Source organism: Haematobia irritans, chromosome 4 (genome assembly GCF_050003625.1).
Source record: "Haematobia irritans isolate KBUSLIRL chromosome 4, ASM5000362v1, whole genome shotgun sequence".
Lineage (NCBI taxonomy): Eukaryota > Metazoa > Arthropoda > Insecta > Diptera > Muscidae > Haematobia > Haematobia irritans.
The window spans coordinates 548,457-565,874 of NC_134400.1; the positions used below are offsets into that span (position 1 = coordinate 548,457).

General features: G+C 33.9%; 2 protein-coding genes across 2 annotated transcripts in view; both read left to right on the plus strand.

Moving 5' to 3' along the window:
* Nucleotides 1–17,418, plus strand: part of LOC142233323 (receptor-type guanylate cyclase Gyc76C-like) — a 37,973-nt gene that overhangs the window by 651 nt on the left and 19,904 nt on the right. The window contains exon 2 of the mRNA XM_075304222.1: nucleotides 15,360–15,458. The gene's annotated coding sequence lies outside the window, so the exon portion shown is untranslated. The remainder of the gene's footprint in view (nucleotides 1–15,359; nucleotides 15,459–17,418) is intronic.
* LOC142233322 (ankyrin repeat and BTB/POZ domain-containing protein 2) overlaps nucleotides 15,357–17,418 on the plus strand; it is a 62,339-nt gene continuing 60,277 nt past the window's right edge. The window contains exon 1 of the mRNA XM_075304219.1: nucleotides 15,357–15,458. The gene's annotated coding sequence lies outside the window, so the exon portion shown is untranslated. The remainder of the gene's footprint in view (nucleotides 15,459–17,418) is intronic.

The window sequence follows — 17,418 nt, forward strand, 5'->3', positions numbered from 1 at the left end:
TTTTAGGAACACCACTCAATAATGCAGAACCACAATTCGATTAGGTGCTATGAAAGAGAACCGTTATTTTCCAATAGTTGACTTTATTTATCTGCAACTCGCGCTGTATAAGTCCGATAAGTGCGGGTTCCGCTAGATCGAGTTTTGTGATTGGTTGATTCAATCTTGATTGAGAGATAAACATCATTCTAGTTTTTCTTCGCTTACCGCGTTCGGAACACGACCGTTTTCACTTGACTTCTTCGTAAGCGATCCTCTTTTCATCACCAGTCATGGGTCCAATGGATCGAAACTACTGGAACATAAAAATTTCAATATCAAGACCTTAAACGCCATTCAAATTTTCAGAGCTTCCGTTTTTGCCTTTAAGATTCAGTTCGAGTTTAGCCGCTAAAGGTAAGTACTATGTTCGCTTTTCGCGTTGAAATTTTCGTGGTTACTTTATTAAAACAGTTCAATATAAAGCAGATAAATTAACTCAATTGATGCGCTGTTTCTTCTTTCTCTAGATTTCGATAACACTTTACAGGAATAAGTTTGTTTTCATTTATAATTTTGATTATTTGAGGAAAAGTAATCGCGAAAATAAAGTGGTTTTCAACTCGAAAACCGAACATAGTACCCACCTTAAAGTGAAAACTAAATCAGCAAAAAAGGCATAATTGCATATTTGTTGCAAATTTTATTATAACTTGATGGGGAATAGCCCAAAGCAAATTTTCACAAAGTTTGTATTGCTTAAAATGGATTAATAAAGAAAAGTGACCGTGAAAAAATGACGATTATAGCGGCTAAACTCGAACTTAATACTTACCTTTATAGAAGAAGAACTTAAAATATAGCGTATTTTCTATTCACTAATGACCACCTCAAAAAAAAAAAACTGATTACATCCTTTAGGTTGTTCGAGTTTAGCCGCTAAAATCGAAAATAAATCTGTAAAACAGAATAAAATCATAACATTTGCCAAATTTTAGTATAACTTGATTGGAAATGATCCAAAGCAACAATTAAAAATGTCTTTTCCTCTAAAATGAAATATTAAAAAAATGTAACCGTGAAAAAATGATTGTTTTAACGCAATAACGCGATTTTGCAATATGAAACTAAAGTTAATACGGGGAATTTGGTGTCACACAACATTTTCCCTCAGTGTATTTTCGCCCAAAAGACAGTGTCATTGCGCCATAATACAAACAAAAAATTTGTACAACTACTATAATTTTTTCCCCGTGATATTAATACTGTTGTATATATTTCTGCATTAAGGTGAGTATTAAGTTCGAGTTTAGCCGCTAAATTTCACTAAAGTGAAAACTAAATCAGTAAAAAAAGCCATACAATTATACATATTTGTTGCAGATTTCATTATAACTTGATGGGGAATATCCCAAAGCAAATTTTCACAAAGTTTGTATTCCTTAAAATGGATTATTAAAGAAAAGTAATCGTGAAAAAATGACGATTTTAGCGGCTAAACTCGAACTTAATACCCACCTTTACAATTAACTTCTCCAGGTGTTATAACAAGCCGCATTATGCCGTTGTGACTTGATTTATATGAGGGGATCATTGAGCTAAAACTAAAATAAAATTGCAATGGGCTTTCTCACTCACAATTATCTGATTTACTTGGCTCAACGCATGAGATCTAAGAAATTGCTTGTCACGCGTACACCTACAATATGCACACATACATATATCGGTAGTATAAAGATTTATATACATATATATATTTTCATTCTGTTGTTTAAGCTTATCATATATGTAGCTATTAGCGGGCAAGTGAGAACTGAGGAAATCTAATTGCTGTACATATTGGGAGATGATAAGAATAGAAACGACACATTGCCTTTCTGGTTAGACGTATGCATATGCCAAAACTTTGAGATAATATACGATACATTGAATCTGCTGGCGAAATTTCGGGAAATAAGCACACTGTATTATATTGGTCAGAGTACAACATAGAGTATAGAGCTTTTCCCCATACAGTATGAACGCATATTATTCTTGATTGATGCCTTTTGTATTAAAAACATCTTTCATAATTCGTTATAGTCTTATTTAGCAGTGGAAAATTTATGCTGAAAAAAATTATTTGAGCCTTTTTTGGTTGGAAAAATGATTGTTTCGGTCAGTGGTAAATGACTTTGAATAATCACCCTTAGATATGAAGTCAACAAAGTCTTTATTCCTCAACAAAAAATTAGTCTGTCTTTGACATAACTGCAGAAAATATTTGTACCATATTTGTGTTTCTTTGTCTCATTATGCTCTACACCAGCTCCTCTAAATTAACGTTAAAATCTGGTAGCTACATCTAGATCATAAAAGGGAGCTATAAGTAAGCCATAACAGCTACGACTTAATTCTCCAGTTGTTATTGACGAGTCCGAGAACAGGATTAACCGTGTAGATCAACATTTATTTTCAATAAACAAAAATATGTCTCAAAATACGTCTTCCTATGTTCGCAGCTAGTTTGTAGTTGTTTTTTTATGGTCATATATTTTGAAGCTATATATGGGGGCTATATCTAAATCTGAAACAATGTGGCTCATAATATGTATGTTCAAGGGATATCATTAAGAAATAGTTTTTGCGAAACATGAATATAACTGGGTGTACATTAGTCGTTCTGTTGGCATCATATCGAAGTAATCAAGCAAGGCCTTCAACATTTGATATTTGACAAAAATTTGTTTTCGATAATGGACTATATCGTAACATATATCTACAACGTCCTCTACACACAAAAAAATTTTTTTGATTCAATATCGAAATTAATTGATCCAATTAATTTTTAATTGAAATGTCTTCAATCACAGAAATGATAGTATCAATTAAAAAATTAATTGAAGGTCAATTAAAAAGTTAATTGATCCAATTAAAAAATTAATTGATACTATTATTTTTGTGATTGATTTTGTTTCAATTAAAAAATTTGTTGAATCAATTAAATTTTTAATTGAATATTTTTTAAAAACCAATTAAAATTTTAATTGGAAAAATTTTCGTGAAATTTTGTTGTTTGTAGTTATGACTTATTGAGGACGTAAATTATAGTCAAAATTTGGCAAAAACCCTTAACCCTCATAATTCCCTTGGATTCTATTTGCCATTTAATTTCGAATCTGTCTTGTCACATATAGAGTATAGGTGTGCAATTGAGTACTATCTCATTCACGCTCACGCACACTCACAATGGAAAAATCCTGCTCACGCACACTCACTCACGATATTGGTTGGTAGGTCTCACGCGCACTCACGAAAAGAAAATTTGTAGTCATACACAGTCACGCACGAAAATGTCGCGGGTTCTGAATTATATGTGTGGACGCCAGTCGTACGTGGAATTCAGGGACAAGAAGTCAAAACCCCGTAGAGTTAAACAGGGAGTTCCCCAGGGCGGGGTGATATCTCCGGCACTGTTTAACCTCTACCTGTCCTCGATTCCACCCCCTCCTGACGGCGTCGAGATTGTGTCTTATGCGGACGATTGCACAATCATGGCATCCGGGCCCATTGTTGATGACATTTGCGATCGATTAAATGTCTACCTCGCTGATCTTACCAGTTATTTCACTGCAAGAAATTTGTGGATATCTCCCACCAAATCTTCAGCTACACTATTCACTACATGGACGGAAGTACGCAGGCTGTTAAATGTCAGAGTCGATGGAGAAACAATTCCGACAACAAATTACCCCAAGATTCTCGGGTCACATTCGACAGCCTTTATAATTCGTCCGCCCATGCCACTGCAATTTGTGATAAGCTCCGCGGTAGAAACAAGGTTCTCAAGTCGCTTGCCAGCAGCACTTGGGGTGCGGACAAAGAAACCTTATTAACTACATATAAGGCAATTGGCCGGTCAGTGGTAAACTATGCAGCGCCAGTGTGGACACCTCAAACGAGCGATACGCAGTGGAATAACATACAGACCTGTCAGAACGCTGCCCTTAGAACCGCAACAGGATGTCTCCGCAGTACACCCCTGGATCACCTTTATGCGGAGACCAAGATCATCCCAGTGCGTCGACTCAACTACATGTTGTCAAAGCAGTACCTCTTGGGTTGCCATCGAAGTTGTCATCCGAATCACCATCTTGTGGATAGACAACCTCCACCCAGGAATGTAAGGGTTGATCTTCACCTTCTAGAGCCCGAGATCCAGCGTTACAAAAGAGAGCCTCTAGATAAGGTAGCATACCAGACATGTCTAAACAGGATTCATGAGGATACTGTAGCTGAAGCGGTGAGAAGCTACAAGGTTAATCCTTTCCTCCGACCGCCGCCCATAGCACCGGAGGAGAGAGACCTCCCACGGCAGACAAGGGTAGTTTTGGCCCAACTAAGATCAGGCAAGTGCAGCCGCCTCAATTCATACTTATCAGTGATTGATAGCAGCGTAGCTGACATGTGTCCCATCTGTAATCAAGTGCCACATGACACTCGTCACCTTTTTGCTAGCCCAGCTAAGCCTACCCGTCTCACTACCAGATCACTCTGAACACACCCCATCCTTGTCGCAGAGTTCCTTGATCTGGCTACCAGCTGGACTACACAAGCATAGAACAAAATGGATGAAACTACATTAAAAATTGTTACCACAACAACAACGACTCACGCGTAAGTCACGAAAATTTCGTGTCACGTGCACACCTCTAATATAGAGATATATATTTTCCGAATATATTATATATAAGTTCAATGTTTTATATAGTCTATTAGATTACAGAATAGGTTGTTCAAGTACTTTTTTGATAATGGTCCGAACAGAAAAATAAACCACAGCTCATTCGTTAAGCCCCAATTTCATTTCGTCTGATTCGTACAGATACTCTGAGAATTACTATAGAAATATTTGCATCTTAAGCCAATGTCGACTTTTCGACTTCGGCGATCTACTAAAATCATGATGACTTTTTCTTCAAGTTCTGTGCAGGAAACTTGTTATTCTAGGCCTATTTCCGATAGTCGGCGATTCATAATTGAACAGTGGCTCTGTATCGCAACCACAATAGCATATGTGGTGTATGTATTCCGTCTTATATGCCAGTCAGTTTGATTGTTATGTGTTGTAGTTTTTTTACTTCCGTCAAGTTAGCATCGCCAGCGTAAATCGCCTTTAGCTCTGGCGTCATTTATTTCTTGAGCTCGTTTAAAATATGCCACATTTTCATTCCATTTCAGCAGTCGACCGACCAATATGTTTATTTTTGGCGCAGTCTCTTGCCAATAGTAAATTGTTTGTATCGTCTGTTGCTTGTCGGCTATTTGCTTCTCACACACTCTCTCGCTCTATGATTGGGTTGCTCTCATTCTCTCTTTTCGATCATGTTCCTCTTATATCCCTCAGATGTCCCTTTTACCCATGTATCCGACGGAATGATTCTTCAGTTGTTGTTTCTTTAATTATTTTTATTTTGTGTTGTTTACACCAATCCCCGCATCATTGATAATAATGGCGCTGCTAAACAGTTCGCCACTCATGTTTGTTTACATTCGCATTGGAACTCAACGAAATGCTAATGACGAAATATCAATACTGGGTACACATTTAAGAACTCGCTCACGAAGAGTCTTTGCGAGTGCATATTTTGTAGCGATTCATACAATTACGGCGATCAAGATATTTGTTTTTAATAGAAAGAGGTCCATGATTTTAGGAAATTTTCTCAAGTACAAGGACACCTCACCCCGCCCCTGTCTAAGGTACCTAACTACAGATCGTTAGATTCATCTGGAGGAATGTGTCGTTGATGTACACTTCGATTGATTAATTGATGGAACTGTAGAAAGTTTAGACTTTAGAGAGCCACCACAGTACCAATCGCCAATGATGTTTGCAAAACTAATAAATGTTAATTGTTTGAAATCGTGTGATCATTTAACACCAGGCTATGTGCTAATTATATTCTCTGGTAATGTGCCGGTGTATGTGTGTGTTACGTGAATAGTAGTGGAGACATTATTCATTGCTCGAAATTGAAAGAGAAATACCGAAAAATTATAATGAGTCTAAGATAATAAATTTATTTCTGGATAAACGATGATTAAATGGAAATGACTTTCCAAAACCTTAATTTGATAACGGCTCAGTTAAAAATATACCTTCTTGATTTTCTGAGCCACAGCAGAAAGGACTAAATGATTTTTAATTGAACAAAATTTGCCAATCAAGCCATCTTGTGGTAACATGTGAGAATAAAATATTCGTTTCTCCGAATCGGGTTTGTGTCCAATATATGACCAATAAATAAGGAAGTGAATTCGTTTCTCTTCATGTATAAAAGTTCCCAAAAGATCTGGTCGAAGTAATACTATTCGAAGTTGAAACAATTGTAATCGCCTATGCGGCAATAGTCTAAATGAGAAATTCATTGATTTTCAGTGTTAGAAAGTGGAAGTCGTTAAGTGGCAATGGATTTAAGCCTTTTGATTTTGCTATTCGTTGTCCATCTTTTGCTAATATTTGGAGAACAGAAGTTAAGGTAAACATTAGCATTTATGGGAATTTTCCACAACGACATAAAAGGAGAAATACAAAATATAAACAAATTGGCATGATTTCGGCCGGGCGAGAAATTCATTTGGCATTCTCTTTCAGGCCATACACTTGCCAAAAAAACACTTGTGAAAATTTTAAACAAACATTCGCGACTTCATTATAATAATAACTGTAGCACCTGAGATGGACTGTTTTTGTTGTTATCTTCCATGTGATAAGGGAAGATAGGTTTCTTTTTAATGTCACAAATACCCGGAAACGTAGGGAAAAAGAAAAAATGAATAAAACATTTTTCAAAAAAAAAAAAACATTGTATTGCAAATATCTTCTTGTGTCTGAATCCATGAAATCGATAAAAACCAATTCACTATTTTATGTGTTGAATAAATCCTTACTAGAATATTTGTTGATTGGCATACTTTTGGTATGTTGGCGTTCAGATCAGATTTTAGATATTTTGTCATGACAACAAGTCCTGTGATTTGTTCTTTGTGACATTACCTAATCCACCTTTGCACACTCGCTGGGATGCTACCATAGACAAAGCTATATTGACAATTAATATTGTAAGGGATTACTTCAACATGTTCATTGAAGTGTGAAATAAATCCCAAAGGTTCACATATTTTGTAGATATACATCAAGCCGGTTATGTACACTTATTCATATCTTAAGGTGGGTCGGAAACACGTATTCTTCTATGTTGCTTCCTATAAGGACAATTTTTTGACAAACCAACAATTTACATAAAATATACTTAATTTTCCCACGAACTGGTTACTAAATTCAGAAAAACGGAGCATTGTTACGCAAGTCTACACAAACTTTGTACTTTTAAAGATTGAAATTGCCTAGCTAGCACTAGGTATGAAGTAATATGTATAGATATGTACTCGTAGTTAATGAACTATTCCTAACTGCTTTCAGTTTAGGATTTTTTTACTGAAGCAAGTAAATTTTATTATTTTAAACAAAAATTAAACTTAATGGAAATAAATTGGCTAAACAAAATTGATGAACATTTTTTCCTTTAATTCCGAAGGCACTTTTTTCTGGGAGTACGCAAACGTCAAATTTGAAAACAGGGAAGCCAATATAGATCCTGTAGAGTATTCTCAGTATAAAGTGTTCTCATTCATTTATTTGTGTTAGTAAGTAAATATTCCATTTGTTCAAAATTCATAAATTTTATCATGAATCACCATAAATCGGGACGTAAGTACCCATTAAACTCTTACATTTCCACTGACTTTATTATCATTGCAAATTCATTTTCTATATTTCTTAAATCCACCTTACATCAGTGTAATTTAATTACACAACTTTAACAAGCTCGATATTAATCATCAACGTAGTGTTTATAATTAAATTTCTACATCCTTGGCACAAACTTCAACTTCAATAACCAACCAAATATACAAAGAACTCATACCACAGAAATCCACAGGGATGCCTCGGATATGCTACAGGAGTTTCTAAAGTGGGCTGATTAAAAAGAATCTACTTTAATTTCTGCGTGTCGTCACGACACTTAGTATTTTCGATCGAATTGGAATCTTATGTTTTTATAAGCAAAGAAAAAGTGGAAAATCTGTTCTATAAATTAAATTTGTACATGCAAGAATGCGACTTTAATATATCCTTTATCACAGACATTGCTTTTTTTCATTTTTTTTTAATTTCCTCTACATTTTATTCCAAAATTATAGTTCATTTAATTTAAATCAAGCACTGGTCTTTGGTATGTTGTTTGTAAGAATGGGGCCAACTAAAGTGGTTTGTTTTCCCTAAATAAAGTTTCTTTACATCGGCTTGTGTGTGTCCAACAATGTGGTCTATGAATAGAACAGATTGACTGTATGTGTTGGTTGTGTGTTGTGGCTATAAGGATACTTGTTTGGTGTTGACATTTTGTCACCAATGTGGTATCACAATGGACTGAATAGTCTAAGTGAGCCTGATACATCGGGTTGCCACCTAACCTTGTCTAATTAAAATTACCACAGTATGTACTCATCGCACAAATCCGATTTAGTTGCATAACTGAAAACATAACTCTTGTTTTTGATTTTATGCAACAGAATTACATTTTTCGAAGAGAAATGAGGATTTTCGTTTGAAAATGTCTGCTTCTGTAAACTTTTGCCGTACTCTCTCATACTAGAGTTCCGCTTGTGTTAGAGTGTATGTTTGTTTCAATTGTCTTATTGTTTTATGGTATAGATGGAAAATGAATCCCTGAATTGTTTGCAAAGATTGAAGTTCTTCATATGAGTGCAAAGTTTAACAATTGTGTAACAATCGGACGTAAATGTGTGTATGTACAAAATTCCTGCTCAAATATGCAAGGAAAATAATATAATCAATTTCAAAAGCGAAATTTCTGTAGAGCTCCTGCAAAAAAGTTATATTGTCCGAAACGAATGAGCAATGAAATTTCCTTTTGTTGCTAAAGTGTCTTCTTTTACACAGAGTTTTGCTTGTTTGAAACAAACCACAGACAACTTAATGAAAATGTGTCAAAAAGTATCGGAGTAACTATAAATACATATGAATTCATATGACTTTAACTTCTCTCAAAAAAGGTTGAATTATTATTATTATTGGTTTAAATATTGTAACCGAAAATTGATTTGCAATCATTGCAACAGTTACCTAACTACACGCGATATATATATATATATATATATATATATATATATATATATATATATATATATATATATATATATATATATATATATATATATTTTTTTTTTTTTTTTAATTTTACCTTTCGCCTGGACGGAGAATCAAATTTTTAAATATAATAACGATAACCATTTTCGGTACACGTTTTCAAAACGTTTTTTGTTTGCGTGTAATGTAATGGTAAATTACATTACACGCAAACGTCTTACTTCGGGATGTAGATTAAGTCCACATGGATCTATCCACCATCCATGTGGACTTAATCTGCAACAATTTAATAATTTCAAATAAAGTCCATATCTATTAAAAATATTTATGGTAAATTGAAAATATTTTTTTTTGAGATGGCATAGATGTGGCTAATGGACTTCAAAATGGGCAAGAGGGGTGATAACAAAATGGCTTATGTTATACATTTGGCATGAGGAAGTAATAAAGGAGAGAAGTAGGAAGGAATAGAAAACAATATTATAATAATTGGGGGTTGGCTATTTTTAGAATAAAAATATCTATTAGTGCAGATACGTAAATTAGTTTATAAGCATTTGTCGTTGTTCAATTGAATAGATTCACGGAACATCGATTAACACCTTAATGTCATATCAAACGTACTGACACTCGTGGGTAAAGCGATAAGCATTTGTCAAATGCTGTATTATTACTCAAATGGAGAAATACATTTTATTAGGCAAAATTAGATTCTACAAAGAAAGACGTGTTTTCTTTTCAGAAGAACGAAATTTTACACAAGCAAAGTTTTTTTTACCTTAAATATATGTAAAATTTCATGGTTTTGTTTCACCCAGAAAAGATCACAAAAATTTTTTGGGTTGATTCATGCAAACCACTGTTATATAACTAGTCTTTGGTTCGATCCCAGCCTTTTACTTACATTGTTGTTTGCTTGTCATAAGGGTTGCAAACAAATTTTAACTGTATCTTGAAAACTAAGCAAAAAACGAACTACGGACACTCAAGACTGGGCCGATTAAGCTGGTGATTGTGAAAGGACTTTGGAGTCTAAAATTGGGAGTTTGAATATTTTGCCGGAGTCGGAGACGATTAAACTTGGCTCGACTCCCCAGACCCGATATTGAGTCGAACGGACTGACGTAAACAGATGTAAAAAAGTGAACCCTATATGACACTAAAGCCAACTTAGTTTTTGTGTACGTTTAATAATAATAGTAATATTTTTATACCCTTCACCATAGGATTTCACCACGACCCAGAATATATACTTTATGGGGTCTTAGAGCAATATTTCGATGCATTACAAACGGAATGACAAAGTTAATATACCCCTCATATTAACTTTGTCATTCCGTTTGTAACACATCGAAATATTGCTCTAAGACCCCATAAAATATATATTCTGGGTCGTGGTGAAATTCTGAGTCGATCAAAGCATGTCCGTCCGTCCGTCTGTTGAAATCACGCTAACTTCCGAACGAAACAAGCTATCGACTTGAAACTTGGCACAAGTAGTTATTATTGATGTAGGTCGGATGGCATTGAAAATGGGCCATATCGGACCACTTTTACGTATAGCCCCCATATAAACCGACGCTCAGATTTGGCTTTCGGAGCCTCTTGAAGTAGCAAATTTCATTTGATCCGGCTGAAATTTGGTACATGGTTTAAGTATATGGTCTCTAACAACTGTGCAAAAATTGGTCCACATCGGTCCATAATTATATATAGCCCCCATATAAACCGATCCCCCGATTTGGCTTGCGGTGCCTCTAATAGAAGCAAATTTCATCCGATCCGGCTGAAATTTTATTATGATATATTGGTATTACTCAATTCTGTATGGAACAAAACATCGGCCAAATGGGCGCCGCGACCTCGGTGGCACACCTTCATCCGATGGTCCAAATTTTCGATGACGCTGAGGCATAATGGAAGTTCTATGCCGTTAATGTGCCGAATTATCTCATCCTTTAGCTCTTGAATTGTTGTTGGCTTATCGACTTACACCTTTTCTTTCAAATAACCCCATCGAAAAAAGTGCAACGGTGTCAAATCACATGATCTTGGCGGCCAATTGACATCGCCATTACGTGAGATAACACGGCCATTGAATTTGTTGCGCAAAAGAGCCATTGTTTCGTTAGCTGTGTGGCAAGTGGCACCGTCCTGCTGAAACCACATCCATATCTTCCAATTCGCGCCATAAAAAGTTCGTTATCATCTCACGATAGCGAACACCATTCACAGTAACTGTCTGACCGACCTCATTTTGGAAAAAATACGCCCCGATGATGCCGCCATAAACCGCACCAAACAGTCACTCTTTGCGGGTGCATTGGTTTTTCGACAATCACTCTTGGATTCGCATTCGCCCAAATGCGGCAATTCTGTTTATTGACGAATCCACTGAAAATGTGCCTCATCACTGAAGATGAAGGTGCACGATATGCATTTTGATTTGAACGCCCATTAAGTCTGGATAACTTTAACACGTTGTTGGATTGTGTATCTCTCCATGGTTCAAATTGAGTAAGTCTGAAATAGAGAAATGTCAAATAAAATTCGGAAAAAAACTTGGCGTTTAGGTGTGGTTCACATTCAACATCGTCCCTTACAATTTAACCACCCTTTATATATAGCCCCCATATAAACCGTTCCTCAGATTTGATCTCCGGAGCCTCTTGGAGAAGCAAAATTCATCCGATCCGGCTGAAATTTGGAACATAGTGTTAGTATATGGCCTATAACAACCATGCCAAAATTAGTCCATATCGGTCTATAGTTATATATAGCCGATCCCCAATCACAAAAAATCTGTCCATATCGGTTCATAATAATGGTTGCCACTCGAGCCAAAAATAATCTGCCAAAATTTTATTTCTATAGAAAATTTTGTCAAAATTGTTTTCTATAGAAAATTTTGTCAAAATTGTATTTCTATAGAAAAGTTTTGTAAAAATTTTATTTCTATAGAAAATTTTGTCCAAATTTTATTTCTATAGAAAATTTTGTCCAAATTTTATTTCTATAGAAAATTTTGTCCAAATTTTATTTCTATAGAAAATGTCAAAATTTTATTTTGTCAAAATTTTATTTCTATAAAAAACTTAGTTATATTCGTATTTAATAGGCCTTTTTTATTTTAATATATAACACGTATGGACTACCTTGCAATTTAGAAGTTTTAAGAACTACGAACTTACGGCCGTATATACTTGTTCTTAATGACAATGTGCTTTGAACAACAACAAAAATCCGTAACATATATTCATTTTCGATGATAATCATATTACATTTATTGACCATTATATGCACTAAGTTATGATTTCTTGCGAATAGTATATTCTCGCGTTGTAAATAAAATCCGAATAACTGTCAGTCTACACACAACAAAATAATCATTTACTTCAATGGATCAAATACTGTCAAACACAGAAGGAACATCAAAAAATTTTACGCAATCCTTTCATCACTTCAAGTACTTGATTATGTCATATACAAAAATATTCATATTTGCCGATATTCACTTAAATATTAAATGCCATTAATTAAAAAGTTTTTCCGCGTGTAAAGATGGCAACTGTGTCGGGTTAATATTTTCCAATTTGTATAATTGGGTAATAAGCGTTCACAAAGGATACCCTAACGGAATTGTTCACTGTTCAATTCACAGCCAATTGTTGTGCAGAAATGGCAAGTATGAAATAATTGTATGGAAGGACATTCACGCATCAATAACTTTGAAACCATAACGACATAACTACGAAATTTAATTTTAATAAATGTTTCCAACTAACACAATAATGGTAATCATAAATGAGGATTTATTGCCCTTAGCGAAACAGCTTTAAAAATAAAATCCGGATCACTGTCAGTCTACATATAACAAAATAATCATTTACTTCAATGGATCAAATACTGTCAAACACGGAAGGAACATCAAAAAATTTTACGCAATCCTTTCATCACTTCAAGTACTTGATTATGTCATATACAAAAATATTCATATTTGCCGATATTCACTTAAATCTTAAATGACATTAATTAAAAAATTTTTCCGATGGTAATGTAAAGATGGCAACTGTGTCACGTTAATATTTTCCAATTTGTATAATTGAGTAATATAGCGTTCACAAAAGATAGCCTAACGGAATTGCTTAAAAGGAGTGCATTTTACACTGTTCAATTCACAGCCAATTGTTGTGCAGAAATGGCAAATATGAAATAATTGTATGGAAGGACATTCACGCATCAATAACTTTGAAACCATAACGACATATCGCTGTCTCACTATGCCGTGTTTTCCTATTAGGGTGGAACCATTAGTTTTGCACTAATAAAATTGTCAACAAAAATACACATCATTGCAAAAAGATGTTTTTATTAAGGCAGCAAAGATGAATTTCTTTCCATTGAAAATGTATGGAAGATGAGGAATTACATTTTTTTTCATTGATTTTATACTCACGGATAATATCAAATCAAATTTTATTTTCGACTCATACCAATATTCATACGGTGTCATTTTGTATCAACGATTTCACGTTTGTTTGTCCTGCATTGTTTACTTAACCTTTAACTGGGTACGTGGTGGTAAAATTTACCACCTCGAACACTCGTTTACATATATTTTAAAAAAGACGTGTGAAATAAAGTATATGTTAATCATTGAAAGAACATATAATATTTCGAAATATTGATTTATTTTCGTTAAATACAATGTTTACTAATCAACAAATATAATAATGATACAAAAAAAACATTTTTTACAGAAAAAATATTAATGTAAAAGAGGGGGTAAAATTTACCACACGTCGCAAATTACGCAAAAAAATTTCACCTCACCGGTTAAAGGTTAATTCCACTGAATTTGTGTTCCATGTTTCATATTGTATTGATATGTGAACGATGTGAATTAACTTCTGTGATAGGCATGTGAAAAGTATTATCCTTATTCAGTACCCGGAAGGTTATTTGATTTCGAATAAATTCATTTTATTCTTTTTTTTTCATGTCAACTCTTTGTTTAATTGGCACTTTTACATTTTCAAGTGCGCTTCTGTATAAGACTAAAAACATATGGATGGCTTACATGCTTATCAGCAGCTCACTTTTTGTGCACATGTAGGAAATTTAATCAGATTTTAAAAGTGTGTCACTGTACAATCAGAGTTGGTTTCCATCGTCCATGCAATACATCCTGTATAACTGAACAAAATAAAAGGTCAAAAAAGTATGAATACAATATATTCAATTATGACTGTTGGTAATAACAATCCGGTTAGTCTGGTCCATACGACCATTGCCACCTATATCTGTCTTTCTCTTAAAAAAAAACAGCAGAAAAAGGAACCTTAAGCATTGTGAATATTATTATTGAAAATATTAACAGATATTATTTAGTTGTACATTAAACTATTTTTTCTAATAACTGACAAGTATACGTAGAAAATATGATAGCATTCTTATCAAAATAACTGCAAATAGCTTTTTAAGACATATGAAAAAATTCAAATGTATCTTCGACTGTAATAAAACGTCCTGCACTTAAAAAAAAAAGTTGCCTTGCATTGAAACATTTGGGCCATTGTTGCAATTTTTGGTGTTGATCCGGAGCTAAACAGGAAGATTCCTTATAGTAAAGATCTTTTTTTGCACCAATGTAAAGATGTAATTATATAGGTGAAAATAGGATACTGATCTAGTTTCCAAGATCTTTTTAGAATGTCGCCTTACCTCAAATAAAGAATTCTAATCACAATGAACAATCGCATTAAAAGTATGAAATGTGTCGTTAATTGCAAAGTTGCATAATTGCCTCATTTTCGCTGAAATATTCTATTAATATTATGAAGCCTTATGAAAAAAATTTTTGCATTTGTCAAATTTGTGTATGATACATTACATCCTAACTATCCCTCAGGGACAATTGAAGTTACTGATAAAAAATATTGCTGTCTTCTTTTCTAGTAAAAAAACTCGTAGTATTGTAGCATATTTATTGCTATGGATCATATTTGGTCATATGGTAATTTAATATAAACTATCTGAATTGACTTTGATTACGCTATTGCTAACATTAGTCGCTATTCAGCAGTAGTTCATATTAGCTTTGGATCATTATGCATTTCCATGAATCATATTTGCATTCTCTTGTTTTTTTCTTTTCTTTCAGTTATGGATAAATGAAATCGGAAGCAATTCTTCTGTATGTAAAACAAATCAAATTGGCAAAGCAGCTGTCCCCCCACATTGCAAATAAATCTACCATCATGTAAGTAAATATAAATGTTTATGGAGCACCTCCTTGTTACATCTATGATTAATGTATGTACAAAGGAACATATCTAATATCGTCACGTATTCAGATAACAGCAAATTGTTCCACCGGAAACTTTTGATAGTGACCAATGGTCACTACCGCTCAACTTTTCTCGGGCCTTTATAGTAGACAAAACACATTTGTAAATGTAAAAATATAGTCTTGACGGCCTGTGTAATTCATCCTTCAATATGTAAATATTTCGCCTGTGTTTAGAATTCATATAATTAAATAACGAGTGTACACTCCACCATGGATTGTGTAAAAAATTCTACTACTGACGGCAAGTTCTTAACATAGTTTTCATAACCCTCTAAAGCTCCATGTTTTGTCAGCTGCTACAATCTTCAGTTCAAACTAAGTCTTTTATTTAAAAAAAAATGTATTGTTTTTTGTTCTTCCAAGAGGGTCAAGAAGTCAAATGTGTGGATTGATTTAAAAAAAATGAAGCCGATATGTTGTTTCGTTCGGAAGTTAGCTTGATTTCAACAGACGTACGGACGAATGGACAAACATGGCTGAACCGACTCAGAATTTCACCACGATCGAGAATATTTATATTTTTTTAAAATGAGAGACCATAATTTTAATGGACTATCTCAATATTATAGCCTCCACCATCCTAATTTTTATTATTACATATAGGTGCATATATCTCGCAATCGTATTTTTGATAACTGATATACATTATTATATAAAATAAAACATTATATCTTAATATCATCGATTGTATAGTCTAAACACAATGATCGATCGTTAGACTAGAAGAGATAAAATCTGGTTGATAACAAATATAAAATTTAATAATTCCTGTTCATACTCGTTTTCAAAGCGTTCCGGTTAATTGATGAACTCGTATTTTTGCTAATGTATTTATCGTCCATTTGAAGGTGTTTAATATGCAAATACCAATAAATTGGACATGTAAGACATCTAATGTGTATAGTAGAGGTGTGCGCGTGAGTGAAATTTCACTCACACTCACGCACATTCACGAAGCCAAGTATTTATTCACGCACGCTCACGCACGATATGAAAAGCAGTACTCACGTACGCTCACGCACTAACTACTTTTACAGACTCACGCTCACGCACGAGCCGGGAGTGAGCTAAGGTAATAAAATTCATAAATAAAATATAGTTCGACAGCTAAAACAATTTCAGTTAACATACGAGTAAGATTTAAATCTTGATTTTTTTCGTGGACGTGATTTTGCAGAAATTTTATTCACGTACATTCACGAACCGATTTTATTACTCACGCACGACATATTTATTTTAGTCCCATTCACGCACATTCACGAGAGTTGCTTCAGATTTTATTTACGACTCACGTGTCACGCGCACACCTCTAGTGTATAGAGTCATTTTAATAATAATAAATAACAATAGCAAGTATGTTCACAGGCTAACTGGATATACACTATGAATAGATTTTAATTTCTTTTTAATGACCTCCGTTATAAACAGAAACGCCAAGTTTTTTTTGTTGTAACCTATTTATACCATATTCATTGAAATTGTAATTTAAATTTTAAATTAAATTAAATTAAATGCGTTTTGCATTACACCAAATTTACAAAATATTCATGAACCTCCTCGGAATTCTACTACTTTTTTTATTTCAAAATCAAAAATAAATTGCAACAATTAATTGTACCAATTAATTTTTTAATTGGCATTCACCAGCTGTGTATCAGCTGAAACTGCGTCGTATGCTATTTGCTCCATTGATGTTGGTCAAATTTTGCAGAAGGCTCTCCTTTATTTGAAAATCCGTTATCCGGATGCAAACGATAATACAATAAATTAATTTTTAGTTAAGAATTTAATTTCATAAATAGGGGAGGGTTCACTCACCAATTGGATTTGGCTAGGTCGCCAGATGTTATTGATTACACTCCTCATAGTG